This window comes from Pseudophryne corroboree, chromosome 7 (genome assembly GCF_028390025.1).
Source record: "Pseudophryne corroboree isolate aPseCor3 chromosome 7, aPseCor3.hap2, whole genome shotgun sequence".
Lineage (NCBI taxonomy): Eukaryota > Metazoa > Chordata > Amphibia > Anura > Myobatrachidae > Pseudophryne > Pseudophryne corroboree.
This window is the reverse complement of record NC_086450.1, coordinates 117538557-117562907: the sequence shown is the minus strand read 5'-3', so window position 1 is coordinate 117562907 and position 24351 is coordinate 117538557. Positions and strand designations below refer to the sequence as shown.

The following is a 24351-nucleotide window of genomic DNA, read 5'->3' as shown; positions in this document are numbered from 1 at the left end:
CATTTTTACGATCCACGTGGACTACAATTGGGAATGGTAACCTGTGCCGAGCGCAGCAGTAGCGGAGCGAGGCACCTTGCCCGAAGCATGACGAGTGAAGCGAACCATGCGAGGGGCCACAGTGAATTAATTGGGTTCCCGGTAACTCTACGGGAAAAGGACACCAATTTTGTTTAAAAAAACTCATGTCGACCTTGTATATGTCGACCTAGAGACCCTGTCGACCTAGATACCATGTTAAACTACTTACTGTCGACCAATAGTGGTCGACCTAGATACTGTTGACCTAAGTGTGGTGGACCGTATGATCCACCCCTCCCGCCACACACACACACACACACACACACACATTCTGTCTCTTGCCTAATCCTGTCACTTCCAGCTCTGCAACATCACTCATATCAGAACCATCATCTCCCAGCATGCTACCAGAACTATTATCAACTCACTCATTTCCTGTATTGACTGTTGCAACCTTCTCCTCCCATCTCGCATCGCTACATTATATTCTTGTTGCTGCAGCTGTACTCCTCCCTGACTTGCCCCTCTTTTAGTGACTCTATACCTGTTAGTTGCACCCATGTTTATGCGCACAGGATTCAGCTTGAACTGAATACTATGCACCTGCACCTGTTTGCCCATCCAGGCTATGAGTTACTGTGTTGAAAGTTGTAGGGTTATTTGTAATGTTATCTGTCTACTGTATTGTACTGTTTCACCAAGTTCTGTCTTCTTGTTCACCCTCTGTACGGCGCTGTGGACCATATGTGGCACCACATAAATAAAGAATAATAAAATAACCCACTGATCAACATAGTTGGGACTACTGACAGTTACTTTTAATTAAAAGTACAGTTGTCTCCAGTAAATAAGTTAAGTGACTTTGCTACGAAGGAGGTCAGCACTTTTAGTGCTGAAGGGGATTGCAGAGCTGCAAATTCCAATTCTCTGTAGCAGAGAAAGGGATTATTGAAAGTTTCATGTCCATAATCCCTTCAGTGTTCTGCAAGACCTCCAGCACTGAAGGGATTAAAGACATATTTCTGAAGAGTGAACAGTGAAACAAAGATCATTAGGGTCAAGAATAAAGAAAAAAATGTAGATCTGGTCTAGGTGTCTAAGCAAAATGCAGGCCCGCTGGAGAAGAATTCAACAGGAGGGAGAAAATTGCTGGAAAAAAACTACTGTATAAATTGATAAACATTGCCTTTGGAACATGGTCAGTGGAAGTGTGGAATGGAGCAGTATGTGAATAATTGTCATTAGAGTGTGGTATTAGCAAAGATTTACCCAGTAGTCTGTTTTACTGACTAAGTCTATAAGACAATTATACTGTATCTGTGGGGGAGATGTATGAACAGATGTTATGGGGTAGAAGTGGTATCAGCGCACGTTATGTTCTCCCCCGTGTTGTGAGCAAGGTTACAGGGGCGCTATGCTCCTCTGTCATTATCGGCGCTGCCATCTGTAAGATAACATGCCGATGTGCGGGGCAATGTAAGAATGGTCAGTTGCTCTGACCGTTCTGACACCCGCAGCTATCGATTTTGACAGCTGCAGGTGTCATTGCCCCATTGACAGCCACTATAGCCAGCTCCATACTGCGCATGGGAGATCTTGCGATAATAGCAAGATCTCGCACATCCAAACAGGAGACAGTCGGGCAGGGAGACACAGCACTAGGCTGATGTGCTGTTGATTCTGACAGGGATTACCAGAGGGGCGGTAGTGCTTCCTGCTTTGCCTCGGTAAAGGCCTCTTCCCCAATATTTCTACCTGTGTTCCTGTTGGGCATAGCCCCAGCCAAATAACTAAACTTCACCCTGTATTTGCTGTGGAAATAATCTGGATGTGGAATCCAGGCCAGTTGGTGGGAGGGGTTGGCGCTGAAATGCCGGCTGTCAAAATACAGACTGCGACATCTCAATGTCCAGACAGGGTTTGGGAAAGAAGGCTAACTAACCCCACAACCCTAACCTCCCTTCCCGCAACCTAAACCTAACCCTCCCCCCCTGCAGCTAACCCTAACTCTCCCCAGTGGTGCCTAAACCTAACCCCCCTTCCATCAGCCTAACCCTAACCCCCCTCCCCCACAGCCTAAACCTAACACTCCCTAGGGGAGCCTAACCCCCCCCCCCCCCTTCCCCTCCCCCACAGCCTAAATTTAACACTCCCTGGGGGAGCCTAACCCAATCCCCCCCACCCCTCCCCACAGCCTGAACCTAATCCGGACCAGATCATGGTGGTAGGGGTCTGTTTTACTGGCGAGTATTGGACAGAAGCTTTTCAGGGGTCTTATGTAGCCCACCACATTTTTTTTTTCATGTGGTTTGACACAGTGCTAATACTGTTCATTAAGATAATGTATGAATATTTAGGTTTTCTATCTGCCCTTGTTTCTCTGAACCATGTGTCTAATGCTGTCCCACCCAGTGTCTACCAATTCCCACACTGTGTATCCTTTGTGGTATCTCTAATTGTATGATCGTTACATGATTTGCACATGCTCAGTCTGAGTAATGATTATACCTGATGGAAATGAAAAAGTGAGGTCCATTAAAATTACCAGGTTGCAAGGCTGTAAATAACCAAATGCTGATGAACTTGTAGCACTGTATGTGGAATAACCTTGAGTAAAATAAGTAGATTAGCAAATAAACAAGTACTTAGTGTGGAGATTGGGTATGGACACAGGTGACTGTTTTTTGTTGTTGTTTTTTTTAAGTGAGCCGGGGAGGGGGCCGTGAGGCATGTGCCGTGAATGACATAAGGAGGGGTATGACAGCAGCAGATGAGGAGCTGCGCAGTTTATGATAGGTTATAATAAGAATAAAGGGTGGTAGTTAATTTTTTTAATGCTGTTAATTAGGATTATACAGTTTTTTTGTTGAGACTGAGGGATCTAATGTGGGAATTAATACTGTTTGTATTATATTGAGGCCACTGTTACTGTCTATAGTATATGGCGATCACTAATGTTATCTGTATTATATGTTGGTCAGTAATGCTGTCTGTCTTATATGATGGTCACTAATGCTGTTTGCATTTTATTGTGGACACTAATGCTGCTTGTAGAATATGGCAGTCACTAATGCTGTCTTTATTAGATGGTGGTCACTAATGCTGCCTGTAGTACATGATGGTTACTAATGTTGGATGTAATAGGTGGTCACTAATGTTGTCTGTATTATACAGTATAATGGTCACTAATGCTGTTTTTAGAATATGGCAGTCCCTAATGCAGTTTGTAGTATATGGCAGTCACTAATGCTGTCTGTATTAGATGGTGGTCACTAATACTGTTGGTAGTACATGATAGATACTGATGCTTTATGTAGTATTCGGTGGTTATTAATACTGTCTGTATTATATGGCGGGAACTAATGCTGTCTGTAGGGGTTGGGTTTACCCCTACCCCTAACTCACCATTCCTGCAGCCTAACCCTAACCCTCCTCCGTGTGCCAAACTCTAACCCCACTACTTACCTGCGGGTTACTAATGCATTTTGTAGTATATAACGGTCACTGATGGTGTCTGTAGTATATGGTATTCACTGATGCTGTCTGTAGTATAGGGCAATCACTAATGTTGTCTGTAGTATATGACAGTCACTAACACTGTCTGCATTATTTGATGGTCACTAATCATATCTGTAGTATATGGCGATCACTAATGCTGTCTGTATGATATGGCAGTCACTAATGCTGTCTGTATTACATGGTGATCACTAATGCTGTATGTAGTATATGGTGGTCACTAGCGCTGTCTGTTGTATGTTGCAGTCACTAATGCTGTCTGAAGTACATGGTGGTCACTAATGTTGTTTGTAGTATATGGCGGTCACTAATGCTGCCTGTAGTATATGGTGGTCACTAATGCTGTCTTTAGTATGCGAAGGTCACTAATGCTGTCTGTAGTATGTGAAGGTCAATAATGCTGTCTGTAGTATATGACAGACACTATGCTATCTGTATGTTTACACACATATGCACACTATGGTTAATTTTTTGTTTGAAGCCAGTTAACCTACCAGTGTATTTTGGGAGTGTGGAAGGAACTGGAATACTTGGAGGAAACCCTATGCAAGCACGGGAAGAATATACAAACTCCACATACTGTAGGGCCATGGTGCGAATCGCCCCCATTACCTCAGTGCTGTGAGGCAGCAATGCTACTCATTATACCACCTATGTTAGTGGGCTTATAATGTTACATATAAATTACCTTTTATTTTAGTCTTACTTTTACTGATTTCTAAGTTCTCACTGTTAACTGTCCTATTTTCACCGGGCTCTAAGACTTCTTTCCTCTCCTCATGGGTGGCAAGCTATCTACACTGCGCAGCAGATTCTGGACTGTTCTCCAAGTGAATGTGTCTCCTCCCTGTAAAAGAAACAGCAGCAGCAGTAGCAACAGAAGGTCTTCTCCTCACAAGAGCTGCATCTGCTCTGCTGCAGGCTATCATCATAGTCTCACATCCTGAGAAGCAGGGACTACCGGGACCAGTAGGTCGAGCTGTGGGTAAAATGGAACATTCAAAGTCACTTTGGGGCCAGCTCACAATTTTAAATACTTTTTTTTCAGCAGGGTGAGTCATTGTTCTTCCGGCACCCGCCTGACTGTGCCACTGGCAAGAGGTTATGTGGAAGTAGGTTGCAGAGAAAGCTGGGCAAATGCCTGCCTATTGCAGTGCTGCCCTGTGATAGGGCTGGCAAGATTATCACAGTGCACACTGCAGTGTTTTTTCACGTGTTTTTTTTTTTTTTTTAGTAAATTTGCCCACATCGCATTTCCCATTATAAATATGGGAAGTGCGATGTGAATCCCCCAAAAAAGTGAATCAAAGGGTTTGGAGCAGTTTTTCATGAAAACTGCTCCAAATGCCCTTTAATACATTGGAGTGATACAAAAATAATGTGAAAAAGGGTGTGAAAACACCCCTTTTTTTTCTCATTATTTTAGTAAAAATAATGTTAATAAATGGGCCTCAAAGCCCCTAGTCCTGGGGCAGTGGAGAGCCTGGCCAGCCCAGGTACTTTTCAGGGGGCGTGGTCAAATTATGGGAGGCGTGGCCCTGCACACTTTAAAAGAAAATCCAGAAAAAATTGTACTGTAAGTGCTTCCCTGGCCACACTGCAGCAGCTCAGCACACAGCAGTGTGCACTGGACTGAGGAGAAGAGCTGCAAATGCTGCTGCCAGGGACTTGGGCCCCTCCATCAGTCCTGGGTAAATAGTACCTACACCCCCCCCCCCCCCACTATACTACTACTATAAACCTGTAAACATATAGCAATCAAATCAATTGGTTCCTATGACCCAGTACCCCCTAGCACTTCCACCTGAGAGTGTTTGCATTGTTCCACACCCTCCACATTGTGTTTGATATGGGAATCAAATCAGTTGGCTCCATACTCCCTAGTACTTCCACCTGAGAGTGTTTGCTTTGTTCCCCACCCACCACATTGCATTTGACATGCGCTGTACACAATGCCAGTGGATAAGAGGCCTAAGGGTTTCATAATACCTGCAGCACCTCTATTCCTTTACATGGGAAAACGTTGTTTTTCTTTCTTGCGGTAATGATGGTTCCTTTCAAACAAAAAAATAACACTGGTATTATAAATCTTACAAATTGGTTCTAAACTTGTTCTGACCTTTTAGAAAAACCATTTGCTTTGCACAGACCATACTGGGAGATATAATCCAGCAGCAGACGGCAGGATCATCGCTGTATGTTTTGTGCTGTGTAACGAGACAATGTGATGAAAAGCCGATCCCAGCGGAGAATACACACCTGCTGTTATTGAACTCCCAGCGAAACTATAGAGAACAAATATAAGATGAAGAATTACAGTCTTCTCTTCATTCTTCTTCTAGCTCTAAAGTAACAGTTATCGTTTCCTAACTCTACATGATGTTATTATTCAAATACACAGAATGCATTGCTGTTATACTCTAATAATGCCAGGCAACATGACCACAATTTTACATTTCATTCAGGTTTACTAATGTCCCTCCTAATGTTATAATAGGTCATAGCGCTGTCTTGTTTCTCCATCCAAATCCAGTGGTTTAAGGAAGCACATTACAAGATATGAAATTACGTTCTAATGAGTAAAGAGCCAGGTAGCCTTACTTTACAATAATTGTGATGTTTGGTGTGTACCAGCTCCTCTACCTTTTTTGGGAAGGGGGCTTCCACTACCCACGACAGAGAGGAGAAAGCCGGCCCTGACCAGGCGGGTCACGGCATCTGCGCAATGGAGCTGACAGGCGCATGAGCACAAGCAGCGGCTTGAGTACGCATGCTCAACCCCCTGGTTTCTATGGACTGTGTCAGCAGCAGTCCATAGAAGCTGAATTGGGCTGACGATCAGGCAGGGAGAGGCTTCCTACAGGAAGCCAGCTGTGCTAATAGCAGCCCGGTCTGGCTGTCCTGGAGGGAAGAAACACCTCCCAATGGGACTGCCTGTCCTACGGGTGACTGGCAGGCAGGATTTCCAATAGGAAGTCACTGCCAGTTACAGTGAAGCCACTGAGAAATGGCAGTCATACAGAATGGTTCAGCTGAGCTCACTGAAGTAGTGGATTTTACTGGAGGGGCTTCAGTCCTGCAGCCCATTGGTAAAATCCGCCACTGGTGTGTACACAAATTTATTTTGTGTTTGGTTTATTAAATTGATATGTATGGTTAGTCACAAGCGGATATTAGGGGAGTGTAAGGATAACATAAAATTAATTAAAATGGCGTGTGTGTGTCATACTTTCCAACTTTGTATTCTTCTTCTCCTGAAGGAGCCTGGAGAGGAGATGCAGATGACTACTCCAGGGGCATGGGAGGGCTTTTCACTTCATTAGGCCCTGTCATAGCAAAATGTTTCAATTCGTGGGTCTGCAGAGAGGGGACGGACTATAAATAACACAATTCTTGTAGAATCACATCATATTGGCCCCACCTGCTCCCTATGAACCCACAATTCTGGATGTTCCGAGAGAGTAGGTATTGTCGGGCCAGATTAACAGTGGGGTGGATGGAACTCCAGCTCCAGACCTCCACATAAAAATAAGCCCATCATCATGACAGTATGATGATAACAAGCCACCCAATTGGCCACATGATCGACCATAAATCATAAGTATTAAAATTGTATTTCTACATTTGTACATTTCACAAAATTCTGCAATTTTTCTATTTTATGAGACAGTGGGACTGATAGTGTAGGGGTCACAATATAGAAAATAATACCATGTGCGCTATCACACTTGATGGGTATAGATAAAGTTCCAAACCAGTTTACTTCCAAATGTCCACGAGTTCATAATCACAATCTTAATGGGTTTTCTCCAATGGGTGGTACATGTGGAAAGAGAAAACAAATAAATCTCCAATGTGGAGTAGTTCCTTTGAACCTTATACAGAAAATTATTGAGGGTCTGTGGAATAACACCTAATTTTTTGAATTTACAGCTTTCTGGCATAACACGCTTACTTGAAGTGTGCATGGTATATTCACATAGCAGTTTCTTTAGGTCGCCTCAGTAGTATACATCCACCAGTATGCCGTTTATAGGTAAAAAGCGGACTTGGAGATCAGAGTTCAGGCGCCAGAGCAATCCACCGACGAAAATATAAAACTGCAAACCAGGCATGTGGAGCTGGAGCAGGGACCAGCTGCTGGAAGGCTGATATAGCTGATTCTGGGCATAGTAGAGACAAGCTGCCACTGTGCACCAAAAGGGGAGAGTCCCAGCTTTTGTATTATACCCTCAGAAAAATTCTAAGTCAGACAAAACCCGGGATATCTGGCTGGGAAGAGCAATTAACAGGCTTGGATGGAGATCACTGCTTTGAAGTCTGATATATCCGGTTCTCCAGGGCCGATTTTCAAAAATCTGGTACCCCTGGTAAAAAAGGGGACCCTCAGCTATCTGATAAGGGCCCTTTTACGCCTGTGCCCTTGGGAAACTGCCCACTAAGCCCATACGAAAAGACGGCCCTGAGTGTTTTGCCATGAGGATTTTAGATTGATTATAAAGCCTGACACTGGCTGGATGAATGGAGTGCGTGCTTGTGGGACTGCACGCAGGGGAATTGCACTGACTGCACGCAGGAGAATATCCGAGCTATCCCTGCCAATAGAAGTCCAGTGACCACCGATCAGGGACGGATTTCGGAGGGCCCTAGGCGGACACCTAGGTTGCCTAGCAGTAAATCCGGCTCTACCCCAAGCCTTTTCAGGTATCATGAACAGGCAACTGTGCCATCCCTCGTCTTTGTGCCCTGGGCAATGGCAACGGTTGCACCAATCTAGTTACAGGAAATTCATACCAGTCTGGTTACAGCAAGCTTGATCATATAGTGTTTCACAAATCCTGTCCTCAGAACAAACAGTGCATGTTTTATACATCTCCTTGCCGGAGCACAGGTCTATTCATTACCGACTCACACATTTTAATTAAAAGATACACAGATGGTTCTAATCATTTTACCTGTGATTCTGTGAGGACCCTGGAAAACATGCTCTGTTAGTGTGTCGCAAGAACTGGTTTGGAGAAGCACTGGTGTATAGGATATCAGTAGATGTTCCTATATTACTCTAATAAGAGGGAACAGATCTTTGGTGAGGAATGGACCCTAGAAACTTGCTGACAGTCGTAGTTGAATTTACAGTGTCAGCTTGTTGGGGTTTGGGTCAAACTTACTTTTTGCTACAGTTACTTGCATACTATATATTAGGCATGGGATGGGAATATCTCATTATCATTCCACAAGGCATTTGAGTAACAAGTTGTGTACTCTTTAATCTCTTCGAGTGTCTAGCAGTTTCTAGATGACATTGTTAAGTTCCTTTCCAGATAATCCAGAACTGCATTCTCATCACTCATACTGGATCACTTGCTTTACTCTTAAAGCAGAGACGATTGAGTATGTAAAAGACATCTATCTCTGCTACAAAGATTGATTAATGAAGCCCCTGGTGGTTATACTATGAGCAGTCAAATTCTATGCACAGCGGTTAACTGGAAATTGCAGTTTGTAAAAGGAATAATGGCTTTTTGTTAGTCTCATTGGTAACTAAGGGGGACATTTACTAAGCAGTGATAAGAGCGGAGTAGTGAGCCTGTGGAGAAGTTGCCCCCAGGCTTGGACTGGCCCACAGGGGTACAGGGGAAACCACCGGTAGGCCCCACTGCCTGGGGGGCCCACCTCCTGCTCTAAGGATCAGGTTCCAGACTGTGCACTTGAATTATACATTATACATATGTTACCTTATACTGGATTATGGTGTATTTTCTACAGTGCATTGCTGTTATTAACCTGTTATTTATCTGGTACATTATCATGCATGCAGCAGCTGAATTCACTGAATATATTTATGAAGGGGCCCAGACATTGCACTCTCTAATGGTTAGTCAAACCAATGAGGTGGCAGGCCACACCACCTCAGCAGACTGGCCACACCCCTAAACATGGGCCCCTACCACTGCATTCCCCCGGTGGGCCCTACATGCCCCGTCCAACACTGGTTGCCCCATCAACCAATCAACAGCTCTGTATAATTTTATAGCATGCAAATTATAGATGTTACTTCAGTGCTGATTGGTTGCCATGGGCAACTTCTCCACTGGCTCACTTCTCCGCTCTTATCACTTCTAGTAAATGTCCCCCTAAGTTAGTTATACAAATATATATATATATATATATATATATATATATATATATATATATATATATATTTTAAATCTAGAATATATTATTATTGTGTTTGATTAATGCAATGTACCAGGAAGCACAGTTTGCTCCTCATAAACCACCTGATCAACATCAATATGTCTTTCAAAATGACATTCTACAAAAGGTTATCCATATGATTTTTAGACATTTGTATTTACATGGCTTTTTAGAACTTCTACGACATACATTACTTAATATATTTTAGTTAGAACTGTGCTTTTCATACATGCATTTATATAACCAGGCGGAGCATATGAGACCCCTACCCATACTGGATGAGCAGTGCAGTTAAGCAGGCTATCCCTGCCTATAAGCCTCATTAGTATAAATATAATATCTATAAAAATAATCTACATTTTCTTTTTTTTTTCTTTTAAGTCTTGGACCGAGGTAGCCAGTTGGGCTATCAGCACTTCAGGCCCCCATCCACTAGTGCAATATGGCCTGTTTTTATGCGATTGAGATGAATTGAAGAGACGGATTGCATGAAAAGTGTCACATTGCATGTCCTTTTCGTGGGATTGCGATGCGAGGCGCGCTTCCGTGTGTCTCCCATCGCAATCGTAGATCATGCGTGCTGTACGTTATAGTTATCTCAATCACACAGAAATAGGTTTAAAAGAACGTTAGATTGCATGAGATAAATCACATGTAAACAATACACTCAAGTAGCAAACATTGCAGGGCTCCCGGGAAGCTCCCAGCCAGATTGCAGGAAAAATGGATCCAACTCATTGCTGAGATAAAACTCCCTAGGGGGAGATGGGGGCCTTAAGTGCTCTATTTTCAAAGGGAGAAAACCCTTTCTAATGAAAACAGGTGTATGTTCATTGGAGATACAGTAGACACCCCAGCAAAGGGCCACCAGCGATGATAGCAATAGTACTGCTGGTTATATTTCTTGCAGGAGTAAACAGAGAGAGGCTGACCTCAGCACAGCGCTAACAGTAGAAATTTAAATAAAACATTGGGGGTAACCCCCCTGCAGTGCACATGGTTTTGCCCAGCTGTTAACAAATTTGCTGCTGCGATCACATCTGAATTAGGCCCATTATTCAAAGTCCAAGTCTTGGCATTCAATTCCACTGCACATGTGTGAACCAGATAATGTAACCACATGTGAGGAATGATTACAAAAGCTGCTCTGACCCTGTAGGGTATTTAGGGATCGACTTATTATTCTGAACTGAAAATTATCTTGTACAATTTTGGCTAACTCTCCAGGAATCTGTTGGAGAGATGTGAATTTGGGTGGGGGGGAGGGGGGTCTCCCAGCCTCCCAGCCTCCCGACAGAGTTGGCCAGTCTGACGTTGCTGCCCACTTCTGACTGATTTGCATTGAACTGCATCATCCTAGCCCTGTCCCCTGCTGTAAAATACTGCAAATAGGTTTAAACAGGGGCAGGCTTATAATGAGAAGGACACCCACACCCCCGACCCATATGGCCCTGAAGGGGAACTTTAGAAAGTCAGCATGTATATCTTGTACGGGGGAAATGTATATAAATCTATAATGCAGGCATTATCGTAGAAGTCACAGTTATACTCTATTGCTTAAGGACCGGGAGAACTTCACTGTCCCCATAGACCATCTTCAAATGTTGTTAGCTATTGTAGCATGAAGGCCATTTCATCAGCCTATACCAAATGGCTGGGCATGCATAGTAGGTTAACTAGGTAAAAACTTGGTAGTAAAGTGATAGCAAAAGATAACACTTTACTATTCACTTTTCACAGGGGCAGGCTCTTAAGTTGGGCACACACTAGGCGGTATGTAGTCTGATCCACCGGATCGCACTGACATATCGGCCACATTGTCTAGTGTGTACTGGAAATTGTGCACTCCCGTGGGTTGGTTGCTGAACACCCGACGAGATGATCCTGGCAGTGATCAAATGCAGGGGAATGCGGCTGTGAACGATATATCATGCAGTGTGTACAGCATGGCCAATATACCGAAGTGCAGTGCTGTAACTAGACATTTTAGCGCTGTGTGAAAGAAACAGTATTGGTGCCCTCCCTATTTAAAATAGGGCCAGTGCGCGCCGCAGGCGCGTCAAAAATATACGGGTGTGGCTTTATGGGGAAGAGGTGTGGCCACAAAATAATACCAGTTCATATTACGATGCACAGTAGTCTCCATTATTAAAATTACGCTGCACAGTAGCGCCACTACACCAGGTAAAGCTCCTTTTAGATATTACGTCAGGTAGAGTCCCCTTTTACACATTACGGCCGGTAGAGTCCCCCTTTCAGAGCCGCAACTAGGGGGGGGGGCTAGGGGGGCACGCGACCTGGGCGCGGAATGAGAGAGGGCGCCGGCGAGGGCTGTAAGCGGAAACATGCATTGTAGGACAGCGCAGGGGTGAAGTCGCGCCTCCCCGCTCCGCTGCGCCAGGATGCTCCGTAGAGTCTGCTTCCCGGAAACACAGAGGCGCCACTTCACACTCACATAATCATCTGCCAGCGCTGTGTGTGTGTGACGGACATCTTCAGAAACGGAGAGGACGGGGCCCTGACTGATCATCACTAGAAGTGTGTAAAGGTAGGGAGAGGCGGACAGCTATATATGTATAATATGTGTGTGTGCAGTGTTGTACTTTAACCTAGTGTTTGTGAGCAGTGCAGTGTAACCCTGAGTGTGTGTGTGTGTGTGTGTGTGTGTGTGTGTGTGTGTGTGTGTGTGTGTTGGAGCAGTGCAGTGTAACCCTTTGTGTATGTGTGTTGGAGCAGTGCAGTGTCACCCTGTGTGTATGAGTGTTGGAGCAGTGCAGTGTAACTGTGTGTGTGTGTGTGTGTGTGTGTGTGTGTGTGTGCGTGCATGTGCTGGCGCAGTTCAGTGTTACCCAGTGTGTGTCTGCTGGAGCAGTGCAGTGTAACCCAGTGTGTGTACTGGAGCAGTGCAGTGTAACCCTGTGTGTGTATGTTGGAGCAGTGCAACCCTGTGTGTATGTGTGCTGGAGCAGTGCAGTGTAACCCTGTGTGTATGTGATTTGGAGCAGTTCAGTGTAACCTGTTTGTGTGTGTTAGAGCAATGCAGTGTAACCCTGTGTGTATGTGTGTTGGAGCGGTGTAGTGTAACCCTGTGTGTATGTGTGCTGGAGCAGTGCAGTGTAACCCTGTGTGTATGTGTGTGTTGGAGCGGTGCAGTGTAACCCTGTGTGTATGTGTGTTGGAGCGGTGCAGTGTAACCTTGTGTGTATGTGTGTTGGAGCGGTGCAGTGTAACCTTGTGTGTATGTGTGTTGGAGCAGTGCAGTGTAACCCTGTGTGTATGTGTGTTGGAGCGGTGCAGTGTAACCCTGTGTGTATGTGTGTTGGAGTGGTGCAGTGTAACCCTGTGTGTTTGTGTGTTGGAGTGGTGCAGTGTAACCCTGTGTGTATGTGTGTTGGAGCAGTGCAGTGTAACCCTGTGTGTATGTGTTTTGGAGCAGTTCAGTGTAACCCTGTTTGTGTGTGTTAGAGCAGTGCAGTGTAACCCAGTGTGTATGTGTGTTGGAGCAGTTCAGTGTAACCCTGTGTGTGTGCTGGAGAAGTGCAGTGCAACCCAGTGTGTGTGTGTACTGAAGCAGTGCAGCGTAACCCGGTGTTGTGTGTGTGTGTGTGTGTGTGTGTGTGTGTGTGTGTGTGTGTGTGTGTGTGTGTGTGTGTGTGTGTGTATGCTGGAGTACCCGGAGTGGGTACTTAATTTGTATGTACAGTATAGGAGGGATGTATTTAATCACAGTGTATTGGGGTATGTGTATATACAGGGGCATGTATATATGTTTATTTGGGTGGTATGTGTATATTCAGGGGCTGTGTATATATTGTAGACAAGTATGCCGTACTGTGTATTGATGTACGGGAGGATGTATTTCTGTATATTGGGAGGGGGGGGGCGCCAAATGACTGCCTTGCCCCGGGCGACAGAAACCCTAGTTTCGGCCCTGCCCCTTTTCACACATTATTACGACAGACAGAGTCCCATTTTACACATTACGGCAGAGTCCCCTTTTACACATTACGGCAGAAATTAAGTTTATTTCTGCATCACAATCAGGAATATTTGTAAGGGGACTAGCAATTAACACATTTTAAAAAATAGTTTGTTTTGAAAGCATACTTGTTACTTAAGCTGTAGTCAAATTCCATAGAAGTTAGGCAGAAATGTGCTGATTCAATATGCAAAAGCCACAGCTACAGTAAGAGCGAGTGAGAGTGAGTCACGACATAAAGGGACCATGGTGTATCTGTGCCTAAAATTAGCCTAAACAAGTTTTCCCAAGTAGAGGAGTACTCTTTTAGCGAGAAAGTGTATAGTTAGCACAATTTTAAGTTCATAGCAATAAATAATATCAATCTCAGGACAACAGATAAAAATTGCATATGCAATATACTAGCTAGTTCAGTATTTTATTTTAAAGGTAGGTAAACTGAGTTGTTGATCTACAGTGTTGAATTCACTTGGTATATTTTTTGCTGACAAACAGTGAACATTTCAGTCCAGCATGATAAGTGGGTATTTCCACTCATGCAAAAGTCAGAAATGTAATTTATTTAGCTATAAGTTTCACTACCCAAATCAATGGAAATACCTTCAAATACCTGAACCATATAAGAAGTGTGGGGATTGGGAGCTGGAAAATGACAGCTGCCGCTCCAGTCCCTGTACTGCAGTGCGGGGAGCCTGCGCGACGGGGGCTGTACAGAACCGGCTCCTATCCCTGCAGTAATGGCCCAGCAGCATACAAAGAGGATAGCCGGTAGATGCGGACGGTTGCACCCACTAGGCACTTGCGCTGCGTGTCACGCACCGTCCGCACACACTTAGTTACGGCGCTGCCGAAGTGTGTATCCGGCTTTATGAGTCCAAGCAAAATAATTTTGACAGATGTCCTAGAAGAAGACAGCTGTTACCTCTGACAGAGTAGCCACAATAAGGGTGAAACTGGCCAAACATTGGGCCAAATTCAGAGCTGATTGTAGATGTGCTAAATTTAGCACATCTACAATCAGTTACACAGACATGCGGGGAGACGCCCATCACAGGGCTAGTCCGCCCCGCATGTCTGGCTCTGCACCCCTCGCACAGGTAGAAAAGCATTGCACGGCGGAGATGTTTTTGTACCTGACGAGTAGCTCCCTGCCAGCGCAGTTCCTGCATGCTGGCAGGCTGCTACTTGCCGGGTCCTGGGTCGCAGCAGCTGCGTGTGATGTCACGCAGCCGCCGCGGCCCGCCTCACAACGGTCCGGACATGCCTCCGTTGTCTGGACTCTGCCCTGCCGATGGCGCTCTAACGCCATTGGCACGCCCCCTCCCGCCCCGCAACCGCCTCTGCCTGTCAATCAGGCAGAGGCGATCGCACCAGTAAGATGCTGATAGCATCTCACTGGGGTCCCGGGGTGTGCACACGCAGTGCGGCCGCTGTGCACGCGCATTCCACAAATTAATTCAGACTGCGATTGCTGCCGCTGCAGCGATGCAGTCTGAATTACCCCCATTGTCTTTTTAGGGAAACACTGTACGACACATAAATGGGGAGAAGATGTCTCTGCCCGTAATAGCCATTCAGACATTTGCATGTGCAGTACGGATGATATAATGCAGAGGTTCTCAAACTCGGTCCTCAGGACCTCACACAGTGCATGTTTTGCAGGTAACCCAGCAGGTGCACAGGTGTATTAATTACTCACTGACACTGACAGGTGGAGCTAATTATTTCACTTGCGATTCTGTGAGGAGACCTGCAAAACATGCACTGTGTGTGCCCCCGAGGACCGAGTTTGAGAACCTCTGATGTAATGGTTAGCATTACTGCCTCACAGCACTGAAGTCATGAGTTCAATTCCCGCCATGTCTCTAACTGTGTGGAGTTTGTATATTCTCCCAGTACTTGAGTGGGTTTCCTTCGGGTACTCCGGTTTCCTCCCACAATCCAAAAATATACTGGTAGTTTCATTGGATCCCAACAAAATTATCCCTAGTATGAATGTGTGTGCATGTACATGTGGTAGGGAATATAGAGTGTAAGCTCCACTGGGACAGGGACTGATGTGAATGGCCAAATATTCTCTGTAAAGCGCTGTGGAATATGTATGCGCTATATAAATAACTGGTAATAAACAAATAATAAATAAAATTCAGACATTTACTGTCCTAAAGCTACAAAAGCTCATACCTATAAATGTTCTTTTAATAAATTATTTTTATAAAAAAAATAATTTATAAAACTTATCTTCATAAATGTATCCCACTTATCTCTAATATAACATGAACTAGATGCACAGTGCAAAATGTAAATGGGTATTGGGTAGCACTCAGAGATATTTAAGTAATGTATCAAGTTGCGAGAGATGCCCAAATGAAGGGGTAACCCATTGTAATTACAGGGTGTAACAGGAAAGGAGACAGAATGCATAAGCCCAGTTATGGCATGTTTCTGTTTTGGGTATGTTGGGATTGTGGTTTTGCGTTTTATGCTGTTGTTTCTAGGGTTGGGACGTCTCTTGCTACTTCTTTCTTACACTGTCCCTCCTCTTTTTCTGGTTTGGTTAGTTGTTACCTTTCTTGTTGCGGGAAAGAATGGTAGCCGTGGCTACCTTGAAAATATTGCATGGGATGGACATGCTGGATGATCCAACATGACAAACCTCATATCTGTTTTTGGTGGGACATTCCAATTTTTTTGGGACCGCCCCGCTGTCGCACCCTCGAGTTGCATTGTCCCGCGGTGGGGGGGGTCAGTTAGGAGACCCTCTCACCGGTGAATAGACACAGTATGCATGCGCACAGAACCTATTTACATGGACAGAGGGACTGGAGGCATGCCAGCAGCTCATCGCAGCACTCTCCGTGAGGCCACACCTCCTACCCATGAGGACACCCCCCCTAATTTGGGTGCGTGACTTGGGTGCTTTATCCCAGCTTTAGAAAGTTGGGAGGGATGCCAACTGATCAATATTTTTAGATCAGTCGCCTGCATACACTGTGCCCAGCTTAGGCTTATCATATGTGAACAGAGTGTACACCGTTCTTTCTTCATAATCATACCTTATTCCGTTATATTTAAATAAAGCTGACCACTTTTTTCCCTCATAATTACTGAGGAAATTCAAATAGCAATGCCTGCCAATTCAATTTGCAGGGTTACCCCGTCCGTTAAACCACAGAGGTGGACTGTGTACTTTTCCTTGTTGCTTCTCTAACTGCAAGAGCTCACAATAAATGACACTCTCTGGAGTGGGGTGTAATGCATGGGGAACCCCAGAGCCGTCTTAACAGCAGTGTAGGCCCCTGGGCACAGCTATGCACTGGGCCCCCTACCCATGCTCCAGCGGTAGGGGTGGGAGGAGCTATCAGCAGTAGCTTTGATGTCCCGCGGGCAGTAGGTGGTGTACTATCTTCTGCTCAGCATGTAGGACCTGAAGCAGTGATTTCTGCTAATTACTCCTTTACTGCACAGATGGGGCTAAACTGTAGAAGGGGTCATTGGACTGAATGAAGAAGCCCTGGTACATGACTTCCAGGGTGGTAGGGGGTGTTTAATACGTAGGGGAGGGGTGGCTAGTGGAGTGGGCTTAACATTTATAATTTTACGGTGGGAGGGCAGCTTGCTTGACTGCAGATATCTCAAGTTCCTGAAAATATATTTCTTAGCTTTGAATGGAATAAAATACTAAAGAGTCCCACCTTTCAGAAGGTTTTGGGGACTTGGGGATCAGAGTTCAGGAGCCAGAGCAATTCACCAATGAATATATACATCTGCATATTAGGCATGTGGAGCTGGAGCAGGGACCAGCTGCTTGAAGGCTGATATCTCTGGTTCTGGGCATAGTAGAAACAAGCTGCCAGTGTCCACTAAAAGGGGAGAGTCCCAGCTTTTGGCTTATACCCTTAGAAATACTCAAAGTTAGACAGAACCCGAAATATCTGGCTGGGAAGAGCAATTAACAGGCTTCGATGGGGACAACTGCTTTCAAGTCGGATATCTCTGGTTCCCCAGAGCCGATTTTCAAAAATCTGGTACCCCTGGAAAGAGGGGACTCTCAGCTATCAGCCTATGGCCCTTATTATCTTGGAGCCCTTGGGCAAGAGCCCATTGAGCCCATACGAAAAGACGGCCCTGGGGAACCCCACTGAATGCATGTTTGGGTTAGCACACTTTAACCTAGGGTTTACCATATGGGTAGAAGGCAGATATATTGAATAGCTGCGTGAAACCCGGAGCCACGCGGCAAAACCCGCAGCTAATTGGATTCTGGGTCTTTATTTTAGATACGTTTTAATGTTAACCTGTGTATAAATGTAGGCTGACATCATCCGATAGAGAGTTTATAGAAAACACTAGGCACTACATGCACAACTTTAGTTCTTTACTTATGATGAGTATAAAGTGCAATATTAGAAATATGTATAAATTACATAAATTAAGTAAATAGATCTGGATACCCAAGATGATGCGATTCATATGGACGGTCGCCCACTCTCCTAGGAGCCTTCTGCAAGTATGCTAAAATTGTATATGACAAGAGTTTGGTAGTTAAAAGAGTGATTTAGGAAAATCAGCAGGAAAAACATACACAACGGTCTGAAGAAATGATTGTGGGTAGAGGACATTTGAATCAGGCCAGTGTCTTATTATCTTTGTAGTACTGGAAGAATTACAGTATATGAGTTTACTTAATATGCATCTTGGTCATCCAATTAGTGATTAATCAGTGCAGACGCAATATAAAACTTATATTCTAATAGTGAAAATAATGGCTTTCTAATGCTATATAGTTTTACAAACATAGGGGGTAATTCAGATCTGATCGCTGCTGTGCGTTTTTGCGCAACGAACAGCTGCAAAGGGGATCGCCGGTCAGTGACGGGATTGTGCGAATGATCCATTCGCACGGGTGTTCGCAAGGAGATTGACAGGAAGACGGCATTTGTGAGTGGCAACTGACCATTTTCAGGGAGTGTCTGAAAAAACGCAGGCGGGACCAAGCGTTTGAAGGGAGGGTGTCTGACTTCAAATCCGGTCCCGAACAGGCTGATGTGATCGCAGCGGCTGAGTAAATCCTGGGCTGCGCAGAGACTGCACAAAATCAGTTTGTACATCTCTGCTACACATGTATTTGTACACTTGCACAGCGAAAATACACTCCCCCTGTAGGCGGCGACTATCTGATCGTAGGGCTGCAAAAATCGCTGCCTAGAGATCAGGTCTGAATTACCCCCATAGTTTAGACCATTTAAAAACAGCTTTATTTAAATATATGTAAAAGTATTATATTATAGTGAATTTGGACAGATTGGATTTATTTTATCACTTAATGATGACTATCAAGTCCTTACTGCAGCAGATGCACATAGTGACTTGTCAAACCTAGGGGGAAACTGTTAAGATTCATGCATTAGTATCCTGTGTACAATGGTTAATCTTCATAAATAATTTGATGGCTAATGCAATTGGTTATTAATACAAACCAAAAGAATGCTAATTAATACAAACCAAAAGAATGCATTAAAAAATCTTTGGTGTCATTTCACAGAGAACTGTGCTAATATACTTTAGTGTTTATTCAAGTACCCTGCACCTGTCACAATTTGTGCAGCTCCTCTTTCCTGCCTGGGGTGTCGCTCTCTGCTCTGGTGCTTCTAGCACACTCTAGTCTATATCTCAGCACGGGTTGTGACAGGTGCAGTGTGCCAGAATGAATACTATTGTTACAGTATATGTCAAAATATCATAATGCCAATGCAAGTATGAAATGTGCTAAAACATTATAATTAAGGGGAAAAAATTAAATAAAATATAACAGGTTCAAAAATAAAAGACATTTTGTGAGCGGAAAAGGCTGCGCATCCCTCCACATGACAGACATAGGCCCTAACACTGCACCCTCAATATCCCTTACCTAATTTCAATAATTTTGCTCCTCAAATTGAACTCTAATTTTTGCAAAGCTCTGCAAATCTAGATGCTTGGGAAGGAAAGACCTTAAGGGATATATCCAATTGGCGTATGATCCATTCCAACATGCATTTGTCAGGAATGGATCTGACAACCCCTATTCTATCCTATCTCAATTCAACTTTTTCAAGTCGAATTGAGATGAGGAACCCAGAGGAGGAGGGGGGTGGGGGAGCCGCAGGGAGACCAGCGGGGGACAGCCGCCTGCAGCCAGAGGAGATCAGCGCTACAGTAGCGCTGCAGAAGGATGTCACACAGCCGCCCGACCTCACAGCAGTGTCCACCCGGCTCCAACAAGCTTGCTGGACCCGGGTGGACGCTGCGTGAGCCGCGCAGCTGTGTGACATCCTGCTGCAGCGCTATTGTAGTGCTGATCTCCTCTGGCTGCCCGCGGCAGTCCCCCGTCTCCCTGCGGCTCTCCCCCCTCTCCTCCTCTGGGTCCGCATCTCAGTCCGACATCTTTTGTCGAAACGGGGGCCAAAACCGACAACTTTTCGGCGCAAACACGTGGATCGGCAGCTATTCCGCCGATCCAGGTGCTCAATGGATTCGACTTGTCGAAAAATTTAGGGATATATTAAATAGGTCGAATCAGGATTCGACCTTAAAAAGTCGAAAACTGCCGTCTTTTCGACAGACGGCAGTTTTCGACTTCAATTGAATATACCCCTTTATCTCCCAATCAACATTTGTGCAACTCAAAAAGCAATAACTTCTTCAAAAAGGATTTGATACTGTGCTATTTTGCACTTGAGGCATCCTAACTTCCGGCATCCTGTACCCAACTCGTATTTATGTTAATAAAGATTTTTTCCATCACCAGTACATTTTTATCTGTATAAAAATATTACAATGCATATTTCAACATGTCAGTATCTTCATCGCCCTTTCTTCTCTGAATAATCCAACATAAATTATTTAATAATTGAAATTTCTGTTAGTATCTAATACTATGTACTTTTTATTTTTTAGCCAGTGGGAGAAGGCAAAGAGGAAGGTTCACACAAAGCAAACTCAGCCTAGAGGACAATAAAGGTAACGTATAAAAACTAGGCCTTATTGCAGTGGTTCTCAAACTGTGTGCTTAGGCATTCTGGGTTGCCTCAAGCCGCTTGTAGGGGTGCCTTGGATTGGTGGTCCAGGACCTATTCAAATTATTTATGGTCAATGTAAAAGGCAAAACCAGTGCTGATGGTTGCCAATCATAATATATGTGGACAAACAGAAGCAAATCTTGTCCCTCACCACATAATTGAACCTACAGTATGGATAAAATATAAACATAATTTACTTGATTTAATATTTCTTTCTAAATTACTCAATAAGAAACTTTTGGCCAAGGGGTGGTGTGACAAAAATTCTGATACTCTATGGCACAATGATTCAAAAAAGTTTGGAAACCACTGGACTATTGTATAGCAAATGACTTACCCCTCTAATGTCCCTATTTTGTTACTGTCCCGATAAACTCCTTAAAAAGGGAGGCCTTTTGCCAAACATGGGTGTTTCTGGATACTATTGAAGAGTTATGGGGGAATATGGGTGGGAACTGGGAGGATATGGAGCGTGGCATATTTTATCTCCTTTTCCCATGTTCAAATCTGGAGAGACATGGAATACTAATATCTGAAGTGGAAACACTTATCATATCCTGTTTAAATTCATACAATAGGATATTTGTGTTTGTGTCAGGGACTATTATTATTATTTTATTTTTTTTTTATTTATTTTCTTTATATGGTGCCACAATGGATTCCACAGTGCCTTACATGGTACAAAAACAGAAGCAGTGCAAACAAAACAATTGGAAACATGGGCCCTCATTCCGAGTTGTTCGTTCGCTAGCTGCTTTTAGCAGCATTGCACACGCTAAGCCGCCGCCTACTGGGAGTGAATCTTAGCTTAGCAGAATTGCGAACGAAAGATTAGCAGAATTGCGAATATAAATTTCTTAGCAGTTTCTGAGTAGCTCGAGACTTACTCCTACACTGCGATCAGTTCAGTCAGTTTCGTTCCTGGTTTGACGTCACAAACACACCCAGCGTTCGCCCAGCCACTCCCCCGTTTCTCCAGACACTCCCGCGTTTTTCCCTGACACGCCTGCGTTTTTCCGCACACTCCCAGAAAACGGTCAGTTTCCGCCCAGAAACACCCACTTCCTGTCAATCACACTAAGATCAGCAGAACGATTAAAAAACCTTAGGCCATGAGTAAAATAACAAACTTTTGTGCAAATTTACTTGGCGCAGGCGCACTGCGAACATTGCGCATGCGCAGTTTGTGACTAATCGCTCCGCAGCGAAAAAAAATAACGAGCGAACAACTCGGAATGACCCCCATTGTGTAACATGAGATACAAGTTATGTAACCATTGCTGAACATGCAGCCATAATACACACAAAACAGCACTAACTGACCCAAAGGTTCAATGCCATTGTTTGTATTGGGGAGGAGATGATGGTATTTGTGAGGGACCTGCTCTAAGAGCTTGCAATCTAAATGGGAAATTGGTTTCTTAGATATCTTGGAAGAAAATATGTTGGAAGCCCACTTAAACCAGTTAGACATTTGCTTTCTTTAGACAGTATTGAAGTAGTGACAGCTAGATTCTGATTGGCTACTCTAGGCAACATCACATTTTCTATAGTGCACTGCAGAGATTACAGTGATATTATGATTCCAACCTTTTCCATACAGGAACCTGGGTTTGTATTGATGATGATCACTTTAAAATATTGTGATTCCTATTTTATCTATATGAGCTGGTAAGAAACAGGGACAGATTACCCATAAGGCTGTACATGCAGCCACCTAGGGTCCTGAGGGCTTCCACCAGCTGTTCTATTATGTTTAGAAGTTTTTTTCCGGTATGCTCTACTATATATAAACATTTCCTGTTACCTAGCACTGTCTTAGGGGACATGCAGTACTCCTGATTTTGGGAGGACCCCATTAAAGTAGAGGTAATGGTGGATGATGCCACTTACAGCAGCTCCTTTCTGTTGCAGTGCATTATGGTTGTCAGGAGAGTCTGCATTATGGGCAGTAATAAAAAAAGGGGGTTTGCTTGGGGGTAAGAGATGCACATTGGGTAAAACCCCAAAGGGGAATAGTATATTTATGAGCCGTTATCAAAGAAATTGTAATTATGTCCACAATAGTGATTTCTCCTTGGAGTGAAAAAGAAAAATTAATTACTGCATAAACAGCCGGCGGTGCTCCCTGGAGTTGTAAGATCATTGGCATAGGAGATAGAAGAAAAAGACAACTCTTTTTTTGAGGGCACACTTGAATTGATAAATGGGCAGTAATCACAGATTAGTAGGCCGTCCTTCCGCATCCCTCCCACTTCTGTAATGAATTAGGTGGTGCGTGGTCATGTTGAACTGAATCATATTGATTTGCATCATCATGCATCCTCCCCCCTTCCCGTTGTGTAATGTTGAGAATGGTGGTATTGTGCTGCAGGGAAACTGCCCCCCAAACCCTCCCCACACACTTGCTGGGATCTCAGTCTAATCTCCAGTATCCCAAAGAAAAGAAGAGAAAAGTGGCCAATAAAATGCAGTTGGTACAGTAAGTATGCATTTAGCACAAACCGCAGTGGAAAATACTTTTTTTGGAGAAATGCGATGTCCGGGCTAAACAGTTGTCAATATCTATTTTTGCTTAGCTATTCCACAAACTGGTCTGCACACTGTAATCTCACATCTTGCTGAATTTATAGTCATGAACAGAGTTAGCTGAATGACGTGCACTGCTGACATGTTTATTCATATTGCTGGGTGGTGTGGTTGACAACTGAGACAGATCAACGCCAAATTTTTCTGGAAAATGTGCAAACTTCCACGGGCAAAATTGTAATGAGTAAACTACTTCATGGACGGTTTTGAAACGGTTGCTCTGCTCATCTTAAGTATTAATATACAGATCAGATAGACGTTATTATTCATGCATATAGTGAGATAAGACATCTGGGTCAGTAATAGTTTGTGAATTTTTATCAGCACTTATACTGCACTTAGAGCTACTCTTTGACATCTCCTGGGAGAATTCGTAACTACCTACTGGAATATATCCTTCCATAAAATATTGATACTATAATTACATTTATAATTAAAAAAATATTCAATACTTAAAGGATGAATGTAACCATCATGTGGTATTGAAAACTAAAAATAAACTGCAAATAAATACTATTATGGTGATACTAATATTACATAAAATCAGGGGCGGATTGGCCATAGGGCTCACCAGGAAGATTCCTGGTAGGCTGACGGGTCTGCAGGGCCTGTTTTCTGTGTTGCCATGTGGCCCCCTCCCACATGACAGGCAGCTCACCGCACTCAGGGGGTAATTCCAAGTTGATCGCAGCAGGAATTTTGTTAGCAGTTGGGCAAAACCATGTGCACTGCAGGGGAGGCAGATATAACATGTGCAGAAAGAGTTAGATTTGGGTGTGGTGTGTTCAATCTGCAATCTAATTTGCAGTGTAAAAATAAAGCAGCCAGTATTTACCCTGCACATAAACAAAATAACCCACCCAAATCTAACTCTCTCTGCACATGTTATATCTACCCCCCCTCCAGTGCACATGGTTTTTACTCAACTGCTAACAAAATTCCTGCTGCGATCAACTTGGAATTGCCCCCTCAGTACACTGCACTGTC

At 44.0% G+C, this 24351-nt stretch overlaps 1 protein-coding gene across 7 annotated transcripts in view; it reads left to right on the top strand.

Annotated features, from left to right (window-relative positions):
• The window catches only part of B3GALT1 (beta-1,3-galactosyltransferase 1), a 571239-nt gene that overhangs the window by 462585 nt on the left and 84303 nt on the right, over nucleotides 1-24351 (top strand). For 6 of the 7 annotated variants that reach the window (XR_010181942.1, XM_063933589.1, XM_063933585.1 and 3 more), the window contains one exon: nucleotides 20654-20716. The exons of the other annotated variant lie outside the window; for it this stretch is intronic. The gene's annotated coding sequence lies outside the window, so the exon portion shown is untranslated. The remainder of the gene's footprint in view (nucleotides 1-20653; nucleotides 20717-24351) is intronic. 7 annotated transcript variants of the gene reach the window in all.